Source organism: Canis lupus, chromosome 23 (genome assembly GCF_011100685.1).
Source record: "Canis lupus familiaris isolate Mischka breed German Shepherd chromosome 23, alternate assembly UU_Cfam_GSD_1.0, whole genome shotgun sequence".
NCBI classification, from domain to species: Eukaryota; Metazoa; Chordata; class Mammalia; order Carnivora; family Canidae; genus Canis; species Canis lupus.
Genome location: NC_049244.1, coordinates 10,685,190 through 10,698,907, shown reverse-complemented (window position 1 = coordinate 10,698,907; position 13,718 = coordinate 10,685,190). Strand labels below are relative to the sequence as shown.

The window sequence follows — 13,718 nt, the reverse complement described above, 5'->3', positions numbered from 1 at the left end:
CTGAGGCACATGCAGATTTTACTTCAGTTCTGAAGTTCAGCCAAGCAAAAGGAAAGAAAAAACCAAGGGGCAGTATGTGCTATTTCTAAAATTGAGAGAGATGGGGGCCTTCAGCTCTGGGCCTTTCTGAATTCACCTCACCCTTGGTTGGCTCTGGCTGCTGCAAAGCTACTTTGGATCAACCTTTTCTGCTGTGAGTGCTAGTCTCATGGTATACCATGTGGGGTTCCTGAGCTGAGGAATTAGTTTTCATAGCAATGTGTCTGCCCCTGCCCTGGGAATGCAGGAGGCCTATGAGATGGACTGCAGGCTTCTCTTGCACACCAGGTCAGAGAAGGGGGAGGCTGAGTCATTGATCTAGGAGTTGGCCAACTCAGCATCCCTCTGTCATCCTACTGTCCTGCTGGTAATCTAAACAAATGCCTGGGAATGAAAGAAGACATTTTAAGGGCCTCTTTGCTTCCACAGAATCTGTCCCATTCCATCTAAGAAAACATCCCATCTTTACTATGTATGAAAGTATTGGAGAGCACATCTTTTCACCTGTAAAAATTATTTGCATTTTCCCAGGAATATGAATATCGTGTTTGTCTTTTAGGTAACTTTTGGGGGTTAGAGTTTTCTCCTTTAATTGGGTTTGACACAGTTTCAATACTTTTGAAATAAACTCTTCCTCTTGGCCTGGGCTGATTTGGAAGATGTGCTTCCATCAGTATGGATACTTCCCAAGCCTGCTGTGGGTCACTGTCAGCCATAGTATATCTAAGGGCAGGAGGGTGCTGGTGAGTCTGGAGAAGTGCCAGTGATGAGCTGGTAGGGGGTGGTAGTCTGCCCTCACTGATGAACCACAAATTTCAATATCACAATTCCTAATTCTGCTTTCCCTCTCTTCAGTTAAAACTAGCCTTTGCTGGTTGAAGTGGAACATAGCTGCTGGCACCCTGGCCTGACTGTCCCCTTAGCTGCCTTTTAGACTAGTTTTCTGAAGGATCTGTTCAATGTTTGTAGCAGGGGTAGGGAGGTATTGATTTCCTAATAATAAAGGTCCTACATAGTGACAGATGCATTTACGCATTACCACTGGATCAAGAGTTTGAAGAAATTAAACAAAAATATTTCCTTTGTAAAGGAATTAATTTAAATTTCTTGCAAGTAAATTCTGCATGTTGAAAAAATCAATAGGTTGAAAAAAATCAAATAGGACTATAAGACTTAAAATATAAAACAGGAATATCCTTCTTGGCTCCTCTGCCCTTCCATGACCCCAAATACCCAAAGGTTTTCACCTCTTTTTTTTTACCTCCCTAAATAATATATATTATTGTATGTATTAAGCTATTGTACTATTTCTTTAAAAAAATTTAATTCTTCCTCTTTAAAACTGAGATGTAATTGACATAAAACACTGTATTAGTTTTAGGTATACAACATGATTTGATATATGTATGTATTGATGACATGATTACTGCAATTGACATCCATCACTACAAATAGTGACAAATATTTTTCTTCTGATGAGAAGTTTTAAGATCTACTTTCTTAGCAACTTTCAAATATACAATACAATGTCATTAACTATAAGCACCATGTTATACATTACATCCCTGGAACTTATTTATCTTATAACTGGAAGTTTGTACCTTTTGACTTCCTTTTGTATGCTTGACTAAATATTGTACTATATCTTGATGTGTCAGTTTGTACGCTATTTGACTTCCCTTATGATGGTTGAGAATTTAACATCCCTCCACCACTTGCACTGTTCCTTTCTCTCAATCTCAACACCATAACGTTGATTAACAAGGTTAATCAAATCCTTGTTTCCATTAAAACTATAAAACTATTGCTCACTAATGGATCAAGTAGTATAATATGATCATGTTTCAATGCTTGAAAAAGTGCTCTTTTTCACTCTGCTTAATTGTCTATATATCCAAGGCGATTCCTCCATCCCCAGTGCATACCCAGTACCTCTGCAGATCTGTCAATCTTATCAATATTTCTCTCAAATCCATCAACTAACCTGTCATTCCCCTCCCACCCCCACACTGTTGCTGTCTTACCTGTGTGCACACCCTACCCATCACAACTACTTTCTAGGATGGCACAGATCCTTTATCCTGGCATATCTTGTCACTCTCTGCTCTGATTTACTGCTGTTCCTTCTCTCTCTCTCTCTCTCCTTTTTAAAGATTTATTTATTTATGAGAGAGAGAGAGTGTCAGAGCACAAGAGGCAGAGAGGAGGGAGGGGGAATCTCAAGCAGATTCCAAGCTGAGCCTGGAGCCAATGTGGGGCTTAATCTCTCGACCCTGAGATCATGACCTGAGCTAAAAATCAAAAGTCGGATGCTTAAGTGACTGAGCCACTCAGGCACCCCTGCAATTCTTCTCTTTATGGGTTTATGTTTTTGTCTTGCTAAAACACATTTTCTAGAGGCTTCCTAAAAAAGGATACATGGCAGATTTTTTTTTTTGAGTCATTGTATGTGACCATGTCTTCATTCTGCCCTCATACTTGATTATTTGTCTGGATATAGAATCAGCTGAATGTTCTCACCATTCTCACCTTTGTAGCCCTGGAGCCTAATACAGTGTCTGGTACATGGCTGCCCCTCAAATCCTGCTGAGATGCCTGAAGGGAGAGCTTGGAATTCCAGTCTGGCACTGTAGACCTCAGAGCCAATCTGCTTACGTGCTTCGCTGCCTCTGCTGAGGTGGACAGCTAGATGTTTTAGAAGTTCCTGGCTTCTTCATCAGCTGTGGCCCCTTTGCTGATGTCAAAAAATTCTAGGAAGTGTGGTTTAGTCAAGGAGAGATCAGTAGCCTTCAAGCAGCCATGGCTATGAGCAAACTTGTTGAGAATATAGAGACAGGGTGGGGTTAGTAAGATGTCTGTCTTACTAACAGACGTAGACTCTAGAGATGAATTGTCTAGGTTGGCACCCTAGGTCTGTCCCATCCTAGCTTCACAGCATCAGAAAATTTCTTAACCTTTCTGTGCCTCAGTGTCCTCATCTGTAAGTGGGGAAAATAGTGGTGTCAAACTTAGGAGGTTACCATGAAGATGAGATGAAAAAATTCATGAAAAACACTCAGAGCAAGACCAAGCAGATAACAACTGCTTGATAAATTAGGTAGTTGATATCTGTTCTCACATGTCCTGTCCTTCCTGTCCATCTGAGGCCCCATCCTTTTGTTCCTGGTTTCACCACTCAGGCCAACTGGTCAGGTAGCAAACATTTGGAATTTGGGATCAGAGAGTTTGAGCAGCTCGTCAACAGTGTGGCTGTAGACAAGTCACAGGACCTCTTGGAATCTCTCTTTCCTCACTGGGAAATGGTGAACTCCTTCCTCAGCTGCCATCACAGGTTCCAGCTCCTAGGGAAGATATCAGTATCCTTTAGAATCATCACTGCTGCCTTAGTCACATTGAGGGGCCTGTGTGGCCACTGGGAATCCCTGCTATACTCCTAGCCTGCCCTACTCCAGGGTGGTCTGCTGGACTGATTCCCAACTGCCAGAAGTTCTATTTCTTTTCCTGAAGGTTTCATCTGGCCACCAAAGTCCACATGACAGATCCACATTAAAGAATGGACATGCTAGGAATTAACACCCCCCATTTCTCCTTCCTCCCTCCCCAACTGGTTCATCTTCAAATCAAGACTGCAGGAATTGGTGTAAAAATGCCCCAGCTAATGTGCAAATAATGTACGTGAGCTCCCAGTTTTCTCAGGGGGTTAAACTCTAGTGAGCCTGTAGCCAACTTGCCAACATGGCATTGTTTATTCCCTAACATCCCCAGTCTCTCTCATTCCAAATAAACTGCTTGCACTTGAATCCTTATCTCAGGAGCTACTTTGTGGGGAGCCCATGTCTGATATAATTTACTAGATGATGCTTCTCAGCTTCTTGGAGGGACTTACATTATAAACGGTGGCTTGAGAAAACTCTGTCTCCCTGGGAAAAGTTTGCTCCAGCCCTGTAGGAGGAAACGAATTTCAGCTTTAGGCCTACTGCATGGGTATTTCTGATTAAAGACAGGATATGGCTCCATGTGGGCAGGTATGGGTAATAACTTCTCCCACCAACCCATAAGACCTGGACTACATGAAGAAGGGCCTTATTCCAAGAGGTATTGAAGGTTGGCACAAATTGGAACCATCCTAGAGCCTTCTGTCAGGGACCAGTCTTGGCACTCCTCATGCCCACCTGTCCACTGGCAAGCCCCTGAAAGCAGATGGGCCTCCCAAGAGCTGCAGCCCTTGACCTTCCAGCTCATGCTGGGCCCTTCACAATGGCCTTAAGGGGCAGGACAGCTCAGGCTCAGGAGTAGGAGGTCATCATTGTACAATTGATCACGAGGGGTGGAGTATTCTTTATTGGCTCCTTCATGGTTAATCATGGGAGTTAACAAGAGGGTATGTGGCTGAGAGCCCTGTTGTTGATTTTAATAACTGTCTTACATCTTGAGGGTTAAAACAGAGAAAGAGTTGAGTTGGGCTGGACTCTACTCAAGCTTAGCTTTAAGCCAAGTGTAGCCCATGGCATTCTGGGGAACTCGGTGGGCAGCACGGAGGCGGCCTGGGCTAGTGTGGGAAGGAGTCTCAGGTAAGGCAGGATGGGCAAGTAATTCCTGCTATCAAGATGACCTATGTCAAGGAAAGCCTCCTCTGTGTAGTCTATTGCCTGCCTAACAAGAAATCCTGACTATCACATATCTTTTGACTATTTTGCTCCTTTTTTCTGCAAAATAAGTTTCTATTCCTGCAGCATCCTACCAGCAGAATGCATGACAAGTTGTTACTCAATTCAAATATTGGGACAGTCTGATATTCGATGAATATTGCTTTCTTATGATCTGTGCAGCTGGGCTGTGTTGTTCTCAGCTCTGATGGCCAGTTCTTGGAAAAATCAGAGTTCTCATGCTGTGAGGAGCAGAGCCATTTTGTCTGTTCCGAGGGCAAGAAGGCACTTCCTGAAGTAGAAACAACCTGTCACCTTGGGTGGGAAGTGTGCCTGTGTCCTCAGTAGGTAAAGACAGAGTGTTCCACTCAGTGACCCGTGCTGAATCCTGACCAAGGAGACAGAAAAGAGTAAATATCCAGTTTTTCTCTCATAGCATCCAGAATAGGGGGACCTTTGAAGTGTTAAAAAAATGATTGAAGACAATTTAGGTGATACAGATTTTATTTAACACTTCTTGAAGAGGACAGTCTCCTCTCAGAGAACTGCAAAATGGGGCGGAGGGCAGGGTAAAAGCCTCCATGGGCTGCACGAGGCCCAGAGAGTCAGCAGGCTGGGCTGAGTTCAGCACACTGGAGAAGTGCATCCCAAAGGGCTTTCAGAGAGAAGAGGAGGGAAACATGGGCAGCCAAAGGGCTGGCATGGGTGAGGCAGGAGGGTGCGTCGGGGCTGCTGGAAGTACACGTGGCAGGCTCGGCAGGCACCAGCCACGGAATCTCCAGAGCTGGAGGCACCTCCTAGAAGCTGGGAACAGGTGGGCAAGATTCCCAAGGGATGGGAAAAGTGCATTAATATTAAAATTGCAGCTTAATCCCCAGCAGGAGTGCTTTGGTTGGACACTCATGTTTTCGGGGCCCAGCATGGTACAGTGTGAGGACAAGGCTTGTGTGTGTGCGGGTGGGTGGGGGAGTTGATAAGTAGTGCAAGGGGAAATTTGAGGTTTTAGATAGAGTCAGGCTACATATGTTCATAGAAGCCATAACTGTTGTGTGCTGTAGCTGTTCTCTCAAATGAGAAGCTTGGTCATTGTTTCTGTTGAAATAACTTTCTAGGACTGAGATAGAGCTTGTCGTGCCTGGGGTGCCATGTCAGCCAATATGGGGTTAGTCAAATAACTCATGTTTCTAACAATGCTCTGCTTGACCAGAAATAGAGTCTGTCTGGTCAGCCAACCCCCAACCCTAAGCCAACTCTGGGCCTTCTCACCCCAAAGTGGACCATGTGGCCCCAGCCCATCAGATATTTTCAATTTTTCTCTTCCTCATTCTTTATTCTTTATCCTATAAAAGTGTCCTGCCCTTCAAAACCATTCCCTCTGCTTCCCTTGCCCCAGCAGCGACTGGTATACTGATGACCTCTTACTAAGGAATTGTCTAGCTGATCTTGCCTGTGCTTTGCTTCCTCAACCAGTGAAATTTCTTTGCAAAGATTCCTTTTCCTTTTGGGAAGAGGTGTCCAAATTATCTTACTTAGGAGAGGAGATCTCTCTGGTATTATTTCAATTGGGTCTTGTCTTTGTTTAAAACAAGGGTCCACGTCTTTGCATTTGTCTATCTGAGGCAAAGAGAGGATAATACTATTGGTCCTTGAGCTTAGGGCTATGGGAGATACAAGATATGGAGATATATCAGATATATATTGCTACCTATATCAGTTATCCAATGCTGGATAATAAACAGTGCAAAGACTTGGTGATTTAAAACAACAACCGTTTGTCTAGCTCATGGTGCTATGAGTCAGGAATTCGGGCAAGGCTCAGTTGGGTGGTTCTTCTGGTTTAGTTGGGCTCACTCATGAGTCTGTGGTCAGTTGGCAAGCCTGCAGATCAAGTATGGTTTCGTGCACACTTCTGGTTTTGGCTGGCAATTGGCTTGTTCTTGCACCACAGGACCTGTCATCTTCCAGCAGCTAGCTTGGGTTTCTTCACCTGGTGAGGGGGCAGGATTCCAGGATGATGAGCAAAAACATGCAAGGCCTCTTGTAGCTTGGTTCAAACCTGGTTCATTGTCTCTTCTGCTGCTTGTTGGTCAGAGCAAGTATGAAGCCAGCACTGATTCCAGGTGGGGAATAGGATCGGAAAGATTCAGTACAAAGGGATAAGGGAGGAGTGGAGCAATCTACGTATCACACTACCAGTGCATTGCCTTTTCTCTTCATAAAAGGCATGATGATGTTTAAGCAGCACTGCTTAATAAATCCAGAATTTTTTCGATAGCTCCCTTTGTACCTCCTAGCAATGGTCCCCAAATGCACAGAGTGGGTGTTGGAGGAGGGAATGATATGAAACTTTGGAGCACTGGCATCACAAGGATCCCAGAAAGAATTAGACAGTTCCTGGAGAGGCTTGCAGGGATGCAAATAAACAAAACAAATATTCTAGAACAATCCCTCAGGTGTTGTGATAACGTGAGGTTAAGATAGAGCAGAATTTTCCCCCCATATATTTTTGACATTGTTTTGAAATAATTTCAGACTTAAAGTTGCTGAACAGTACACAGAGATTCTGTCTACTGTTCACTTAGCTTCCCTTCATGTTAACGTCTTACATCACCTAGTACAATGATCAAAGCCAAGAAATTAACACTGATATAGCTCTATTAACCAATCTAGAGGCTTTGTTCATATTTTACCAGTTGTCCCACTAATACCCTTTTTCATTCCAAGAGTCTGCATTGTCTGCCCACATTTAGCTGTCCTGTAAGCCTCCTCTAACCTGGGATATTTCATCAGTCTTTCCTTGCCTTTTAGGACTGTCGTGATTTTGAAGAATGCTAGCTATTTCTTTTATAGAATGTGTCTTACTACAGGATTTGTACGATATATTCTCACAATTAGACTGAAGTTATGCATTTTTGGCAGCAAAAGCACAGAAGTGATATTATGTCCTTCTTAGTACATAATGTCAGGAGGTGCATGATGTCATCTTGTCTTATCATTGGTGATATTGACTTTGATCACTTGGTAGAGGTGATGTCTGCCAGGTGTCTCCACCACAAAGTTGCTATTCTTCCCTTTGTAATTAATGTATTCTTTGTAAGGATGAGACTAAGCCAAGTCTGTGAGACTATGCAAATATCCTGTTTCTTAGAAGACAGTAGCCCACTACTTTTAGTATTGGCATTTGATTCTTACCTACAGCCATTATTAATGTGGTCATTGCCAAATGGTGATTTCCTACTTGCATGACCTCTTGTTCAGGTATTAATTAGAATTCTAGTGTAAGAAAGAGCTATCCGTTCTCTGCCACTCATTTATTCACATGTTTATTTATATGAGTGTAAACTCCTGAATATTTAGTTTATGTTAGAATCTACTAGTGTCATTATTTCACCAGGGCAGACCCTTTCAAATGATCAGGAATCTCACAGTGTCCTAACGATCTGTAATGTGCTGATTACTTCCTCCAGAGTGTGTGACCTGCATGTCCCAGGCCACAGGCCTTGCCCGGTGTGCTGAGTGAGTGAATGAATGAATGAATGAATGAATAAATGATTAAATAATTTTAATGCTTGTAAGTAGAGGCAATAATAAGAACTCTAGAGGTCCCAAGCTCCAAAAAGGTTGATGACAACTTTCTCCAAGCTTGATGAGCCAAAACAAAACAAAACCATAACCAAAAATAAAATTTATAAGGAAGGCCAAACCAGATCAGAGCATTTTGCATATTGGCTACTTGGCTGTCTTTGTTTTTTAGAAATATCAAAACTGTTTAAAAAGAGCTATTGGTTGTCTTTGTTTGCTGGTCCCTCAGACACTTGCTAGGTCTGCTTATTTGATCATCTTGCACCTCTTAGAGGATTTGGAAATGACTTCATGGAGGAGGGGACTTTGGAGATGAGTCTAAAGGATTACAGTAGCCCTTTAACAGACAGAGGAAAGTGGAAGAGTGTTCCAGGCAGAGGAAGTAGCACATGCAAAGCCCATCAGAGTGAAAAATGGTGACATCTTGACCAAATGGTCAATAGCCATGGAGAGGAATGTTAAACATGAACCTTGGGTGGGAAATCAGGGTAGAAAATTGTAAAGAGCCTTGAATATATAAGGGGATTTAGACCTGATAAAATAAGTCTTGGAGTAGCCAAAGAATTTCTCAATTAGGCACTGAGGACCTTCATTTAGTCATTCATTGGAGAAAGGCTCCTTGACAATCTGCCACTTAGGTCCTACGACTGCCATTCTGGAAAAGGCTTAGGCCTGACCACATGGAACCAGGATGGAGGGAGGGTGTCAGGAGACATGTCGTATAATATTAAGTGTTTCTACAAGAGCTGCATGTTTTGGGAAGAGACTCTGACATGAGGGGAGCCCTGGTGGGGAGGCAGGGAGGGAGTGACTCATCTCCTTCCTCCTTAATGCTCTGTTTTGCTTGGACATAACTCTAGGTCTACAGGTGCCAAGGGAAGGGGAAAGAATTTCTCAGCTTCAGAAAGCCCCGCAGGCGATCTAGGGTAAGGACAAGACTTCATGTCCAGGCACCTCGTTCTGCAAAAGGAGGAGAAAACTTTCCTCTAGGAAAAATTCCAAAGACTATGCTATTGGGGCAAAGACTTCCAAACCCAATGTGACTTGTTGCCTAGAAACCCAGGAGGCACCCAATGAAAAGAGGTGTGGCATGCTAAAGGCAACGTTCATCCGTCTAATTTCAATTCCCACTCTTTATTTTGAAGCGCTAGCCCCAAACATGAATGATACAGGTCACTGATATTTGCCGTGGGTGCTGACTCTCTCACTCACCATTGCAGTGTACTTCCAACAGTTAGCACCTGCATGTCTTCGCTGGAGGTGTCCTGTGCAGCCAGTGTGCACAAGCTCGGAGTGCCAGAGAATTTAACACCCTCCCTCCTGTAGCCCTCAGCCAAGGACTGGCTGGAGTCAGTAGACAAATACTCCAGGTTCTTCACCTTCAGGTGTGGTAACTCTGAGGTGCATGTTCTGCACTGTCTCTCTGACTTGTGCAGGGGGTCCCAGGTGCCCACAGAGGTCATTTGCTGGATGTTATGGTCCTTACTGGCTGTCTGGCCCTTCCTTCTCACCTCCTACCTCCCTGCAGGTGTTTCCTGGGTTCCCCTCCCAGATAAACTGCCCTCGGTGGAATCCTGGGCTCAGACTCTGCCTAGAGGAACCTACATGGAGCTAGCAGGCCACACATGTAGTTTAGAGGAAGAATCTTATCATTCACATTTACAGTCTGGCTCACCTCCTCCTCTGAGGAGGGCACAGGCAGCCGGGGTGGGGACACCCAAACTCTCTCCGCCTCCACTTCCTGATGCTGCTGCAGCCCTTGAGATCTGTCTCATGCCGCTCTCTCTGCTCCCTGACTCTGGAGATGGAGGAAGGTAGAGATCACATCACAGAACGAGCTCAGGCAGGGTCTGCTTAAAACTGGCCAGACTGACGGCAAAGGAATCCATGTCTCATCCTTTTCAGTCATTTCCCTATAAATAGCAACGAGCACCTTCGATTTTTTCTTTCTCTCTCTCTCTCTTTTTTTTTTTTTTGGCAGTCTAATCACTAAGAACTCCCCTCTGGTGGGTACTTTTTTTAGAGCATAATAGAAGGTGTGATATCTTGTGAGAGGCGCCAGAGTCACTTGGAGAATGGCAGCTCAGGGATTGAAGTTTCTGAGAATATTAAAGATTAACACCAAATACTTTGTTGCTATTTAACTCTCTGCCGATTCATGTTCCTGGAGCAGAAACAGAACATTTCTTTCCCTCCCTTCTGTTTATTCCTTCCCTTCTCTGTTCTGGGGATTCAGAAGCTGTCGATGTCAGATGCCAACTCCTTAAGGGCTGAAATGGTTTTATATAATAACAGAGAGGGGGAGCCTACAAAATGAAGAAAGAATCTAATTCAGCGCTTGGGCTGAAATGGGAACTGGAAACGAGGGGGGAGCCTTCTTAAAAATAGCTAACTCAGAGGGAAGAATGCAGCTTGTCTCAAGGCAGGCAGGCAGGCGCAACCCTTGGGTGAATTATAGGAACCCACTGTAGGGCTTGTGCGTTCGCTTTTGAAATGTTGATCATGGCTAAGAGGAGGAGGGCGAATGGAGGGCTGCTGGTGGCTGAGGCTGGGAGCTGTCCTCGCAATGGCAATGGACAAGGCTGTCAGGCCTCCCGCTGCCTGGGCATGCCGCTGGGATGCTGGGACGTGCATGCCCTGTGCCCCCCAGTGCCCGTCCCTGGTGATTTAGGCAGCCCCATCACTGAAACTCCAGACCTGCCCGGAGGGGTGCACAAGTCTCTAGGAGGAGGGGGAAGGGGCTCAGGGGAGCCCGAGGAGAGGGGAAGAGGTGCAGAGAGAATGAAGAGAGAGGTCTGACAGGAGATGATGAGCACCTTAGAGACCCAGTGGCTCAGAGAGAGAGAGAGAGAGAGAGAGAGAAGCTAAACGGGGACAGAAGTCCACAGCGGGAAGAAGAGAGATGCCAGGCACGTACAGAGATGAAGGCAAGGAGGGGGATCAGCCAGGGCAAGGAAAGGAAGCAGTGGATCTCTTAGTGGATAATGAAAAGGAAGGGAGCAGCACAGCACCCTCCCCCAGGCTACAAATGATCCATCCTTCCTATGCCCCAGCTCCTCTCTCTGACTACAGGAGGAGCCATGACTGGTCTTTTTTTGTGGTCCTCTTTGCTTCTAAGAGACAGCTACCAGGAAGAGCATGCAAATTCCACAATTACTGCAAGCTTTGACTGCAGTCCTCCAGCTTGGCAAGTGGTCACCGAGGCCTTAGTGTCTGTGCCTGGTGCATTAAGGGATCTCTGGGTCTGCCCTCTTTTCTCTCTGGAAGGTCTGCCTTTGATGGATGACAAGTCCAAGTACCTCAGAACTCTCCAAAACTGGGAAGTGACACCCAGTTCCTTCTTCCCTACCTGAGATGCCTGAGAAGGTGCAGACAGACAAAGTGACCTAGAGCCCATGCTGTAGTATCATCCAAATCACAGCCCATAAGGAGGGAGAGGGGAACGAGCCCAAGAGCTCTGTCCCACAGTGGTGGTACCTGACACGGCCCCATTGTGAGGAGCACCCGCCTGTATCCCCCTGGTACTCACCATTTCCAGGCCTACTATCAGGCTCTGATTCGGGCATGTGTGTCTCTCTCTGCCTGAGGATTTTGGTCACAGGGTTTGGCTTGTCTGGGACAGACCTAAACCAACGACTGGTGGATAAACACTGCATCTTCTTTAGCACAGACTCTGGGCCATGTCCTACTGTTTCCTAGAGAGCCTCAGGTGCCCCCAGAAGTAGCCTGCTCAGGAACATCCCCTATATTCTCTTCCTCTCCTTCCCCATGTCACATGGCCTGCTGCTGCTCTGGAGTTTTCACTGTGGGTCTCCTAGATAAACCATGTACCTGCTTTTCTGTTCTAATCTCTCCAGGGGAACTTAGCCCAAGACAGGCACTGTGTGGTTCTAGCAGCTTCTCCCCAGCTCCTGTGAGCTGCAGGAATGTAGAGGGCTGTGTCATCACAGTACAAAGCAGCACACGATTCTTGTCTGGGTTTCCTGGAGACCACCCAGGGAACCTGCTGGAGCCCAAGTGTGTCTCTCCAAGGACCGCCAGGCAGAAGCTGCCATAATTAAGAAACAACAGAAAAACAAGAAAATCGTGGAAAAACAATAAGCACAGTAACTTCTGAACTTTGGCAGACATACTTTGAGAATTAACAACCCAAATCAAATAGAATGTTCTTGAAGCAAACCATGAGCTTGGAGTGAGCTGACCGGGCCTCCCTTGGGCTTCTCAAACTCTGGTTGCCAGTGGTCATCAGGAGGTGGGTGTAGGCAGTGGGAATGTGGGCTGTGGCCACGGTTGCCTTGTCCTTCAGGAATGATCCTGGGGAGAATGAACCTCCCAGGAGACGGGTGGAGGTGTCTGGGAAGAGTCTGAATCCTGGAAGAGTCGGACTGGAGTTTGGACTTTGCTCCATCATGTTATAGCTGTGTTATCCTCCAAGAAAGATTTAACCTCTCTGAGCCTCAGTTTCCCCACCTGCAAACTGGGGGCCCTGACACCTCACAGAAAACAACCTAACACATGTCCAGCAGCTGATATTAAGTATAGCTCCCGCTTGCCTTCTCTTCTCCCTTCTCAAGGGAGCCACATCCTTGGCCTGGCAGAGGGTAGGCTGAGGGTAAAAGGAAGCGTGTCCTGAGAGGGCCCCTGCCACACGGCCAGGCACTGAGACGGCTGGCCACCACAGTCCCCACATGCAGCCAGTCTGCATCCGTGGGCGTGGGAAAGAGACATAAACGCTGACGGGCATTAAACACGAGTTAGACATGCCATTCCGCGCCACCAACACATTTCAAAAGTGCACATCACAAGGCTCTTGTTGAAGCCCTGGCGGCCAGCCAGGGTCAGACCACAAAAGGAAGCTGTTTCCCTGCTGGAGCTGCCGGGTGGCCGGGCGTGGCCAGGGCCTCACGTCACTGCAGAGTGTGGGGGCTCTGCTGGGATTTCCTGCCCTGGCATCCGCTCTTTCTCCTGTGGGCTCTGCTGCGAACATCCCAGGTGACGATGCCCCACCATGGGGGAAAGCCAGCTTTCACCTGAGCCTTCCCCCTGTCACCAGAAAGGCCTGCTTGATGATGCTTACACAGGGCCCCTGGGGTGGCCCTGCAGCCTTCTGGAGACCCACCTGGCATTTTTCTCCCCTCTGAGTGCCATGGAAAATTTTCTCCACGGTGGGTAGAAGTCGCATTCCATCTGCAGCATCAAGGTTGAAAGGCGATCGCAGGTCGAGGGGTGGCCGAAGATGTGGGATGCAGCTGGCCTAAGGCAGGCCTCCCTCCTGGCAGACGATCCGCAAATATTTATTGAGGGTCTGCCCTGGACCAGCTCTGTGCCCAGGTCTGCGGGGCACACAGAGGCGCCCTGTGTGACACAAGGAGCCTATGTTCTGACTGAGAAGCCAGGCGGACACACGGGAAATGGGGGGTCCTGTTGACCCCCTGAGCTATGCTTTCATGC

The 13,718-nt window shown here is 46.4% G+C and overlaps 1 long non-coding RNA gene across 3 annotated transcripts in view; it reads left to right on the top strand.

The window, feature by feature from the left end:
* The window catches only part of LOC111091974, an 81,278-nt gene that overhangs the window by 38,210 nt on the left and 29,350 nt on the right, over window positions 1-13,718 (top strand). The window lies entirely within an intron of this gene.